We start from the raw sequence: 13,225 nt of genomic DNA on the forward strand, positions 1-13,225 counted from the left end.
CTGATCAGAGCAGATGAAACCAGCACCAAGGCTTTCATTTCAGAGATTCTCCCCACCTCCCACCCCCCCCATACACACTTCCTGGGGAGGGGGGCGCCGCACCTCCTCCCGCCCTAGACTTAAATAGAAGAGGCTCAAACTTGTTTGGACGTTTCCATCTTTTTTTAAAAAAATTTTGAACATGTACTCCAAGCTAAGCTCTGTGAATTTTTAAGTATAACTTATAATTACTTAGCTCAGGGAGAATGAGTCTGAAGGAACCGACATCATCTTGCAGCCGTTTACAATTCCCATCCCGCCAGAGTGCCCATCCCAGTGCCTGTTCCCTCAGCTCCCCACCCAGTTGATGTGACAGGCTCACGGCCCAATCCCCTTTCTGGTTCCCAGGCGGACTGCTAGCACCACCAGAGCCAATGGCGGCGGCCGAATGGCCGAGGGGGGCTGGAGGGAGGGAGCGCTGGCTTTAGAACCGCAGCCGCAGAGACTGCGAGGAGCAGAAGTTGTCTGAGTGCGTGGTGGGCGGCTGTGGGGGCCAGACCCGGGATCTCGGCGACTTTACGTAAGTATTCGGTAGCGCTGGCAAGCCTGAAGGGAGCGGGTTTCCTGGGCGTGGGCAGGAGTGGATTTTCGGCACAGCATCTCCCGGAACCTCTGCCGGAACGTGCCTAGGACCAGTGGAGACGGGGGTTGTGCAAGGCAGGGAAGAGGAGGGGGGGAGGCGAAAGAGATTACAGTGAGCGTCTTTGGGTGCCTTGGTGATTCTTCGCAAGAAGGATTGATGGGAGTGACTGAGGGTTCCCCACTACCCCCTCCGGTCCCTACTTTTTGTGTTCCTCACTCGAGAATACGTTTGTTTTTTTTCTCTACTTACTCTTAACTTGTTGCCCACCTCGGGCTGGAGTCACTGACGCCAACCTTTGCCCCGATTTCTCTTGCGCGCGCCTATGTCCGCGAACTGGAAAACCAAGCGCCTAACTTCCCTTTGCTGTCTTTTTCCACCTATTGCTATTCCCCCTCCCTCCTGCCGCCGGACTCAGGAAATCCCGGAGCCTGCAGCTGGGCGACGCCTCCAGCTCCCGCCGCTGTGGCTGCGGTTGACCCGGGCATAAAGCCGCCGACCCCAGGGTTCCAAGTGGGGTGGGGCCGGACTGGGCTGCGGAGGCGCCCGGGTACGAATCTAGCTCTGGCTGCCTGCCTTCCGCCGGCTTACCTCCCTGGCCATTACCGAGGACTCTCGATTGCCCAGCGTCTCCCTCCCTATGAGTAAGCACTTTTTTGCCCCTTGTATATTCAAACGTCTCTGGCCCAGCAAGGCAGAACCTTTCCGTTCTCCTCTTCCCCCAGAGGCGCGGCACTGCCGGCTTCCTTCATTGCTTCCTTAGGCTCTGCAGCCAAAGTGCGAGGTCAGGGTTGCAGCACCCGAAGATTCTTGGAGGGCGGGTGTCGTGAGAGACTGAGCCCCAAGGGGCGGCTGGAGCAAATTAGGGTCGCCCCTTCCCCAGCACACACGCACTTGTTCCCCTTTCCCCTCCCCCCCCTACAGTTCTTAACCTCTCTAACCAGAGGCCCAGAGATGCTGACCACCCCCGCCCTAGCTTCTCACCAGTCCGCTAGTAGTTGCCGCTGGTCCTTTAGTGTTCCTGTGGGTTTTGATCCCCCCTCCCCATTCCCTGGCCCTCACCCAAACTATACCCTAATGAGATGAGGTGGGGTTAGTACCGGGTGACACTTTCCATCCGTCAGGCAGCTTCGTACATCTCACCTGAGCTTGTACCACATCCTTGGGGGTGTGGGCCAAACTCGAACTAAGGTGGGAGAGCTTCACCATTTACGAGCAATCTGAAGGGATGCTGGCCATGCCTGGCCTAATGTTAGGAGGGATGAGAGGGGAAAAGGTTGCTAAGGCTGGTCACTATGGATAGAAAACATGGGGGAAATGAGGGCGGGGGAGGAACCCAACTACTGAGCAGTAAACGATCTACTTCATTGTCACTGTGTATTTAGGAGCCTAACTTTGATTCTGGAGATGCATTTTACAGTGAATTACAAGTAAATGCTCACCAACCACCCCATTCATGCTTATTGGCATGATGAGTGTTAAAGTCTCTTAATGTCCCCAGGGTAATGGTCATACATGATGTCTTTTCATTGTAAAACTGGACCATAATAGCTGAGGCCCATATTTCGAAGATTACCTCTACCAAAAAGACACGTCAAGTAGCCTCCCCTCGAGGGAGTTCTACTGGGATTTAAATGTGAATTTGGAGTGAATTTTATCCCAAACAGGAGCGGTTTTTAAAGTAAGTGCTTCAAATAATGCTGAGAAATAGATCTCTTCCCTTGTAACCTCATTATGGCTTTTCTAACAAAAAAAAATCTGATTATTTTCTAGGAAAGCCAACCTTTTACTCCTGTCCCATTTCTTTCTTCAATGTTACATAAGAAGTCATATCCCAAAAGATAGTATTTAAGTAGTAAGCACTATATTCATTGGCATAGTCTTCAATATTTTAATTGAACCATTCTCTACTGTGGGCATCTATTTAAAATGGTGGATAATCCCTGTATTAGAATGAACAATTGTGGATTGGAATTACTTGGCTTAGAAATAGCACAGAAACAGTTTATACTAAAATTTGACCAATAAAGTTGGTTGAATTTGCTGGCCTGAGGTTTCATTACAATAATGAGTGGCCTTAAAACAACTTTCCCAAGTTGTCTGTCCATATGGGCCAAGTTAAGGTCACTTTGGGGGAAGAAACGTGGCAGTGTTGCTATTTAAGTAGCTATTTACATAAATTGCCCAGTATAAAAACAGGCAGAGGTCAGGAGTTGAAAAACATTCCTTATTTGCAAAAATGCATCCAGTTGATAGATACTTATTCTTTTTTTCTGTGTGTGTGCCAGTCATGGGGCTTGAATTTAGGGCCTGGCTTTTTGATGGTTAATTGGAAATAAAGAGTCTTAGACTTTTCCTGCCCAGCTGTCTTTGAAGCATTTCCAGCCTGAGCTACCTTCAAAGCCTGATCCTCAGATCTTAGCCTCCCCAGTAATTAGGATTACAGGTGTGAGCCACCCGTGCCCAGCAACATATTTATTCTATAAAACAATAACATTAAAATTGGGAATATTTAAGAGATTTTGGCTTTGAATCTTTCCCCTCCCCCAACCTTTTTGTTTTGTTGGAGCAGCCTCTGAATGACAGTAACACTCCATTTTCCTTCTGGGCCTGAGTTTCTAAGCCTGAAAACTGGAACTTGTGTAAAGTGTACACTGGTGGCACGAATAGCTGGAAGTAGATTTAAGTAGCACCTGAACAATTGGAGTTAACTACATGGTAGATAGACCCCCCTAGTGGAAGTGAGGTGACAATATAATTTTAGATGGAACTAATAAGTGTGTACTGTCAAAAAACATAAAATAAAAAGAGAGGGGTATAGTCTTACTTAGCTTGAGTTGCAGTGATAGGCAGCTAAGTTTGTTTTAAATATTAGATCAAACAAGTCAAAGCAGAGTCCCCACTAGTTTCTAGTCTACAGTAGTTCATTGTTAAGTTCATGCCCATGCATTTAAAAATCACCCTCACTATTGCTGACTTCATTTTGTAGTGGCAACAATCTAAGCAACCCCGGTTTTTTAAAAATTAAGAGGCTGTGAGTTTGATTCTTAATTTCTACTCTTAGACCTGGCCAGATAACCACCAACTCTTCCTGGGTGAAGAGTGAAATAAATTACACCCTGCCTGATGTAATGAACACAATCAACCTTGAAGTCAAACTGCCCAGTCTCAATGCTGCTTTTTAGAGTCTTAATTGCTAAAAATGACTAGGTTTATGACATTCTGAGTAAAAGGGTTAGTAATATCCACTGAGTAATATTTTGAGTGAGATTGTCTCTTCTACAAATGGTTACACACACATTAAACTTGACCATGATTGTTTATACTGGCAGAATGTCAGTATCCAAGGCACTATCAGAAGCCTAATGAAATTTTGCTCCTAGGCAAACAGTGTGACTTAGTGAAAAGAAAGCAGCTTGGCTATGGTGCTTAAGCACTGAAGTGATTCTGCTCAGTGACAAGGATGGGAGAAAAGAAGCAAGTCTACTAATTGTTATTCCATGTTGTTTTAGGTATCATTTGTATGTGGCTTTTTACAAAGCTTGCCTACATCTGTCTTAGCACATAGGACAAAGGCATAATTTACTTGTCTAATTGATATAGCATAAACTACATAGAATGTATATAGCAGACTTTTCTTGCTTTTATTTTTTGGCTTAGATTCTAAGAATAGTTTGTATAAAATGAGATTTGAAAATGAATGTCTCTTACTACAGGACACTTTGGGTATCTGGTTTTAGAATTATTTCATACTTGTTCATACAGCCGTTTTTCTTTTTGGGAAAAGTAATGTAGAGGGGGCAAATTTGATCTGTGAGAATAATAACACTAAGATTAGAACCCAGCTGGGTGATGATTTGAGTCTGCATAATTACTGTAGAGTGATATGCCATGTAATATATGCTCAATGTGGTAGAGGATTCAAAAGCTTTTTGGATGCATTACAGTGTTGCGTATACTTTTAGATAACCTTGTTCATGACTGGCTGTTTTTAGTTATAACAGCTTTGGTTAAAGTTATGGAAATTGTCTCATCATGAAATCAGTTTTAGGAGATGGTCTAATCATAGTTGGATTAATTTATTGTAGTTACAGAGGTGAGAAAGTTTCAAATTTGATAGTGAATTGTAACATTCTTAGCGCTTGAAAGAAAAATAGAGTATTAATTGTGTTATGGGCAAAGAAGCATTACTATTATATGAAAATGAAAATACTGAGGGAAGAATATGTTGGATGTGGCCTCAAAGGATTCTATACATGATTGCCATTGACTCAGAGCTTGACCACTTTGAGAAAGTCACCTAAAATTATTACATACCGTAACTAACATTGAGTGTGCACATGTGCCAAACACCAAGTTTCTTAATTTATAAAATAAGAATGGTACAAGAAATTGAGTGGCTGGAATTTCCTTTTTAAAAATATTTATAATCACTGGGCCCCAGTGGCTCATGCCTATAATCCTAGCTACTCAGGAGACTGAGATCTGAGGATTGTGGTTCAAAGCCAGCCCTGGCAAGAAAGTCTATAAGACTCTTATCTCCAATTAACCAACAGGAAACCAAAAGTTATGCTATGGCTCAAGTGGTAGAGTGCTTGACTTGAACTGAAGAGGCTCAAGGGCAGTGCCCAGGTCCAGAGTTCAAGCCCATGACAGATCAAAAAGAAAAAGAAAAAGAAAAAAAGAGTCGGGGGCCGGTGGCTCATACCTGTAGTCCTAGCTACTCAGGAGGCTGAGATCTGAGGATCGAGGTTCAAAGCCAGCCTGGGCAGGAAAATCCATGAGACTCTTATCTCCAATAACCCACGAGAAAACCAGAAGTGGCCCTGTGGCTCAAGCGGTAGAGTGCTAGCCTTGAGCTGAAGAGCACAGGGATAGCACCCAAGCCACAGAGTTCAAGCCCCACTACTGACAAAAAAAAAAAAAAGAAAAGAAAAAAGAAAAAAAGTCCCTCCCCCACAGAATAACCTCTGCTTTCATTGTATTTGATGTCGGTATAATTTGTGGAGGGGAAGGGGAAAAACAAGTCATTTAAATAGGGATACAGGTGGACCCATTGCAACAATGAGAAGCACAAGTCATTATGTGGAAAAAGAACTTTACAACTTTGGTGGTGGGGGGGCGGGGAGGATTGGATGGGGGGGCAGAGGGGAGGATCAGACGGCATGGGAAGGGAAAACAAAGGGGAAGGCTACAATGCTTGATAAGAAATGTACTCATTATCTTGCCCATGTAATTGTAACCCCTCTGTACAGTATTTTCACAATAAAATAAAAATTTAAATTAAAAAAAAAAGAAAAAAAGAATTTATAGTCTGGAACTGGGGTCAGGACTCAAGGAATACAACCCTTGCCTAGTAAGCATGAGGTCCTAAATTCAATCACCAATACCTCAAAAAAATACAATCTGGCTTCTTTCTGTTGTATTAATTAGTTGATTTTTCAGTTTTTGCTTTGTAGTGCTGAGGATAGAACCCAGAACCTCACAAAAGTTAGGCAAGTGCTGTACCACCACTCAGCTATTTCCTCAGTCACTCGCTGATTTTCCAAATGTTGATGCAACTATATGTGCCTTGATTACAAGTACATAATTTTTCAGGAAGGTGATCCCCTCCCCCAATGGCTTCTTCCAGGCCTCATGTTACTTCTGTCAAATACACAGACCTTTCATACCATTCCTTAAAAAGGATTTTTGCTGCATCAAATTTATTTTACAATATGAGAAAGCATAAGTTTTCTCTTCAAAGCTTAGAAATGTTTTTGATGACAAGAAGGGAGTAGTGTTTATTGGAAAAGGCAAAAGGCCTGGAATCCAAGGTCTTTTAGTCCTCTGCAGGCTGGACAGATGGGTGATTTTTCAGTAAATCACTGAGGTTCTCTGGTCATATCTGGAGCTTGCTTTATTTTTAAGCCATCTGTTTCCAATCTACTCATTTCATAGGCACGCTGAAAGGAAAAGTGAGTGATATGAAGCTTTGGCTCTTCAGCTGACAGGTGCTACATAAATTCAGCATACTGTTTAGTACATTATAGCTACACTGAGGTTTTAATAGGAGTTCTCAAAGGAGCTGGGGCATAAGGAGCTGGGGCGTAACTCAGTGGTAGAGAACTTGACTAGTATGCATCAGGCCCTGGGTTCCATCCTCAGCACATAGAAGAAAATGAGGAGGATTATTTAAATCTTACATATTTTTTGTCTGTAAAGGTTCTCTAGTCATCTAATTTTACAAGCAAAAAACGAAAGAAAGCCAGACATAATGTAATGAGAAATAAGAGGTAGCAAGAGAATAAAATCCTCTACGTAATACTTTCTTATATTTCTTTCCTGATATTTTATAACCTGTTAAAGTCATTAATTTAGTAATTTTTCTCCCATCTTGGCTAAGTGCTACGTGCTAGTTTGTTCTTTACTGGAAATCATTAGAGTCTATTGATGTATCCAACAGGAGGTTTTGTATAAAATTGCTCATGAATATTTGGGTGTTTCCCAAGATGCAGGTATAGAAAACACTCCTTAAGGAGATAATCAATCTATAAATGTGCTATGCCATCAGTAATAGAAACAGTGAGAAATGAATGCAGATTTGCTTTTGAAAACTTTTCAACCTTTACTGAGAAATTGTTAACTTGGATTAATCTGCAATATTTATTGCTATCTTACCAATTACATGATGATTATAAGACTATTAATGTGCTTTTTTTGTCAGTCATGGGGCTTGAATTCAGGGCCTGGGTGCTGTCCTTGAACTCTTTTACTCAAGGCTAATGCTCTACCACTTTGAGCCACAGCTTCACTTTCAGTTGAGTGGTTAATTGCAGGGAAGAGTTTCCTGGGGACTTTTCTGCTTGGGCTGGATTAGAGCTCTATTCCTTAGATTTCAGCCTCCTGAGTAGCTAAGATTACTAGAGTGAACCACTCACATCTGTCTTTAATGTGCTTTGCATTATCAGATAAAATTCTGTGATAAATTTTGTCTATTATTTCTCAAGTGATAGCAGTTAATTAAAATGAAATAAACAGAAAGCCTGGAATTAAGAGTTGTGAAAATAGAGCTTTGATTTCCTTAAGCTATGTTATATATACAGACACACACACACACACACACACACACACACACACACACATATATTTATATAATTTTTATTATACACTGAAATTTAAAATTTTTGCTTTTTATAAAATAAATGGTAGGGCATTATGATAATATTTGAATGCTCATGATTTACTCTACATGATAAGCTCTAATTACATTGTGTTGTACTCAGATTTGGCATTGTGCAATTGACACATGAAAAACTGTGTTGTCTTGATGTCTATTACACCCCTCCACCTGTTCTTTTTAGTTATTACATTGGGAACATGTTTTGAGTATTTTGGAAAACTATATGATATACTCTATATTGGATATTTGATCTTTCTTTCTTTTCTTTTTCTTTTCTAATTTTAGTTTCTTGGACATATAAATTCTTTCCAGATCTTACTAATCCTGCTTCAGTGAACATCCTTGGGGAAAAAATATGTTGGATCATGCTGGGCCCTGATGGCTCATGCCTGTAATCCTAGGTACTTGGGAGGCTGAAATCTTCGGATCTCGGTTAAAAGCCAGCCTGGGCAAGGAAATCCATAAGACTTATATTTCCAGTTAACCACTCAATAACTGGAAGTGGAGCTGTGGCTCAGAATGGTAGAGCATTAGCCTTGAGTAAAAGCTTGGGGACAGTGCCCTCTGCCCTGAGTCCAAGCCCCCTGACCAACAACAATAACAACAAAAAATTGGATCATATATGACTGGACTGGCTGGACTGGCTTAGATGAAGTATATGTTTTTGAATCTATCTTGACTTGTTCTAATCTGGTTAGCAGGTGCAAATCAGGATGAGATTGAATAGACAATCCTAGGAAGTTTGACTTTGAGAAAGGGAGACAGATTTGTTGTCAAGTAGTTGTTAGATTTCAAGTTGCTACAAATACTCAATTCAAGTATACAAAAATTATTTATGTCTGTAAAAACCATAGTTCAGTGACTGGTGAGGGGCTTTCTTATTTCAAGCTATTGATCTGCTAAATTACTTTGGTATCATTTAATAAACTTTGAGCTAAACTAAAAGTTTTATATTTCATTCAGATTGCTGGAAAAAAACTGATACTGCCATTTACTTTGTGCCTATACACTTACTTTGTGCACATACAGCAACTAACATATGCCTTAAAAAAAGTTTTTTATATTTGAATGGTTTGTTATTCATTGAATTCAACCTAAACTTCTCTCATGTGGCTTCATGGACTTTTCCATGGTATTTCTCTACTTTTGGTTCACCAGCTTCACTAAGGACTGTACTGATCTGGACAGTCCATGGTGACCAGGAAGTGGCATGAAAGATTTGCCTTTCATGCAACATATTCTGACTGTATCCTTTTTCTTGTCCCCTCACTTCCTATACTTCCTCCTCCTCCCCCCTTCCCTGTCTTTCCTCTCCTCCCCTCTCTTTCCTCTCCTTCCCTCTTTTCCTAGTCCTCCTCCTTCCCCCCCTCCTTCTGGGGGGGACTTTTTGTATGTGCTTTTTCTTAGCATACATTTTAACATAAAATGTAAGTGGTAGTGGCCTTGCCATTTCAAACCTCTATGGCATCAGGGAGGAATCTTTTTTAGTATATATTTTTTATTGTAAAGATACTGTACAGAGGGGTTGCAGTTACATGAGTAAGGTAATGAGTACATTTTATATCCAGCATTGTTACCTCCTCCTTTGTTTTTCTCTTACCATCCCTTCCCTCCCCACCTCCCCAACTTCTCCCTCCACCACACCAAAGTTGTAAAGTTCTTTTTCAACATAGTGTCTTCTACATCTCATTGTTACAATGGGTCTACCTGCATCCTTATTTCAGCATTTCGTTGTTTCTCTCCCCTCCCCAAATTAGAAAAATATAAAAACAAGATGCAGGGCACCAGAATAAAATACAGCGAAAACAGGGGTTCTGCCAAGGGGGAAGAACATACAAAAGAAACAAAAAAAATCACATAGTACATTATAAATACATTAAAAACAACAGCAAGAAAGAAAAAACCTCTTGTGTCCCTATCTTGGGGTTCATTTCGCTTAGCATAATCTTATATGGTCATATGTACATAGCTTTTGAGCTTTTCTGCTTGTCTTAGACATATACTAATTATTACAAATAAGGGAAACCACGGGACCTATGTTTCTTTGGGCCTGGCTTACTTCACTTAATATAATTTTTTCCAAGTTTTTCCATTTCCTAACAAATGGGGTTGGTGTCATTCTTTCTGATAGAGGCATAGAATTTCAGGGAGGATTCTTAACTCACCCATACCTCAACTTTTACATGTATGAAATGGGAGTAATACCACTTTTCAGTGTTATTTCTATAATTAAATATGAGTATTTATAAAGCAACTAACGGTAGTAGATGTTCAATAAATGTTTCCACTTATCCGTCATTTAGTGTCTTTAATTACCCTTGTTAGATCTCTATCCATTTTCCTTTAACCCTTTCTTCCTTGTGTCACCATTGAGAACTCAAAAGAATGCTTTATTTTTAGTTCAAATGACATTGTTGCTTTTTACTGGGAGTATGTGGATGATTTCAGCCATGTTCTCAGTTTGAGGAGCTTCTTTGCTTAGCTCAAAAACCTGGTTATCATTTATTTTATTATTTTGTGAAGAGATTCCATCGAACACTCTAAAGAACTTGCATTCAAAGGAAAATTGGAAACATGGTTCTTAATAAGTTACAGAAACCATTATAAACTCATTGTGCCTCACAAATACAGCTTAAACAGGATGAAAGGTATAATTTCTGTTGATGCCTGATTTGCTGCTAGGCTGTGTGGATATTAGTATCAAGTTTTCTAGGCCGGGCTCTGGTGGCTCAAGCCTGTAATCCTAGCTACTCAGGAGGCTGAGATCTGAGGATCATGGTTCAAAGCCAGCCCGGGCAGGAGAGACCGTGAGACTCCTATCTCCAATAAACCACCAGAAAACCGGAAGTGGCGCTGTAGCTCAAGTGGTAGAGCGCTCGCCTTGAGCTGAAGAGCTGAGGGACAGCGCCCAGGCCCAGAGTTCAAGCCCCACGACCGACAAAAAAAAAAAAAAAAAAAAAAAAAAAGTTTTCTAGTGTTTCCACAATAATTGAAATAGTAGTAATGTGAATGGCACAAAGTTTGCTTTTGACAAAAAATGTAGAAACAGGCAATACTGATCAGTGAAATCTTTACTTACTGAAGAAGAAAGGGGGTTTTGAATTAAATATCTTTTCAAGATGACATGCACCCTTTAGGAATGGATGAATTGAAATCATATTAATATTTTTGTTTTCTTTTTGCCGGTACTGGAGCTCTGAGCTGCCTTTTTTCAAGGCTTAGTGCTCTACCACTTGAGCCACAGCTCCACTTCCAGCATTGTCTGAGTAATTTATTGGAAATAAGAGTCTCATGGACTTTTCTGCCCAGGTTGGCTTTCAACAGTGACAGTCTCTTGAGTAGCTAGGATTACAAGTGTGAGCCACCAACCTCGCCATATTAATGTTAAATTTACAATTTCCATTGTGTCCTCTAGTGGACATTTTTTAAAGCAAAGTCCAGGAAATGATGAAGGCTATTGACACATGCGACAAATTTTAAAGCAGTTTGTGGATCTCCAGTTTAAAGCTGTAACTGGCCAGTTTTTGCAGTGAAGTTCTAAAATTTATCATCTAAAAATAATTTAAAATTATTTTATAATTTAAAAACAGGCTCAAAAACAGGCTCATATTATCCTGAAGTGTAGATGACAAATTATATTGACAGAGTCAGAAAATATAGGCTAGGGGCTGGAGGTGTGGCACAACTGGTAGAGTCCCTGCCTAGCAAGTACAAGGCCCTGAGTTCAATCCCCATATATATATATATATACATACATATATATATATATATATATATATATGCTAATATGTATGCTAACCTATGCATTTGATGCCTTATCCTAAATTAAAGTGTTCCAGCTTTAATTGGATCTCAGGAAAAAAAGCAAAATTAGAATAAATTTGGAGGTAGAACTGGCAGGAGGAAAGTACTCCCTGCCAATAGATTTGTATAAGGATGAAGGGAAGTTAAATATGTCAAGTTGAGTAGTTTGAAACATGTATTATTTAAAAGAACACTGTAGTCCATTGACAAATAGAAATAAACTCAGGAAAACTTCTAAACTTTGTGCCTAGATTTCTAAATTATATTGACATAATATTAATTGCACACAGAGTAGTATTCAGCCAAGGAGGTAAGGACTACTTCTGTGAATGGTTTCATCATTCCATGTGAATAGTTTCATCATTTATTTAACTAATAAAAGTTTTTATTGAAATACTATGCACCAGTAGTTCATGTCTGTAATCCTAGCTACTCTGGAGGCTGAGATTTTAAAGTCTATGAGACTCTTATCTCCAATTAAGCACCAAAAGCCAGAAGTGGAAGTGTGGCTCAAATGGTAGAGTTCTAGCCTTGAGCAAAAAGGCACAAACAGAGATCAGTCCTGAGTTCAAGTCCCAGTTCTGGCACACAAATGCTACAGTCGAGAATATAAATTTAAATGTGGCTTTTTAAAATAAAATAATTTCTAAATTTAAACGTTTTGTGGACAAAGACACTCATTTATAACCCAACATATCAAATCTAAACTAAGACCAAATCACATTTAAACATTGTTATTTCTTTGCAATAATTATTGCATCCTAAAAAAGAGCCCACTATGAGTTAATTTTACTTAAATAGAACATTGCTCAGCATATAAATGAAGGTCAGTAGACACCAGTGTCTTGGAATAAAATAGCCCTTTGGCAAGAAAATGAGCCACACCCCATTTAGTTTTTGCAAAAATAAAATTCTTTCCAGCTTTACCAAATTGTACATGTTGCACACAGCATGTACTTCGGTAATAGTTGATTCTGCAGCTGTGGAAACATCCATGAATGCAGAACTTTTGCCATCACCTGAACATCCAGCTCTCAGACTTTCTTTAGTAGTTTCTTGAACTTTATCTGAAGCACCAGAAATGGCAAGAAACTAAAGATATAGTTGATGCTTTAATTTCCTGGTTGAACTTCATATTTGTCACTTACACTAAATTGTCTGTAAAACCTGAGATTTTAAATGTGACAGTTTTTTATCTGACAGGAGGGGATCTAAGCAATGTATTGTGTCTGCTATATGTGGTTCTCTTCAAGGGCCGTAATAAATTATTGCCATGTACCACTGGAAAGAGCTGTACTAATAGAGAATGAGGAAATTAACCCCTTTATTCTCCTATGGTTTCTTCACAGTGGGCCAACCCACAGCAGGTCTAAATCTCCATATACATAAGCCATCCTTCCATATGCAGAGGCAATTGGTTCCAGGAACTCCTTGAGTTACCAAGAGTCATGGATGTTTAAGTTCCTTAGGGAACTTAAAACTGGGTAATATTTGCACATGCTCTACTTACATTTTTTCATGTGCTTCGTTTTGTATGCTGTCAAGGATGGAACCCAGAGTCTGCTGGTCAATAAACAGATACTCTTTTTTTTTTTCTTTTTGTCGGTCCTGGGGCTTAAACTCTGGGCCTAGACACTGTC

At 40.2% G+C, this 13,225-nt stretch overlaps 1 protein-coding gene across 2 annotated transcripts in view; it reads left to right on the top strand.

Annotated features, from left to right (window-relative positions):
• Positions 1-442: 442 nt before the first annotated feature.
• The window catches only part of Pls3 (plastin 3), an 89,367-nt gene continuing 76,584 nt past the window's right edge, over positions 443-13,225 (top strand). The window contains exon 1 of one of the 2 annotated variants that reach the window (XM_042665828.1): positions 443-559. The gene's annotated coding sequence lies outside the window, so the exon portion shown is untranslated. The remainder of the gene's footprint in view (positions 560-13,225) is intronic. The other variant, XM_042665827.1, reaches the window with a different exon arrangement.

Source organism: Dipodomys spectabilis, unplaced genomic scaffold (assembly GCF_019054845.1).
Source record: "Dipodomys spectabilis isolate Male_0828 unplaced genomic scaffold, ASM1905484v1 ptg000353l, whole genome shotgun sequence".
Lineage (NCBI taxonomy): Eukaryota > Metazoa > Chordata > Mammalia > Rodentia > Heteromyidae > Dipodomys > Dipodomys spectabilis.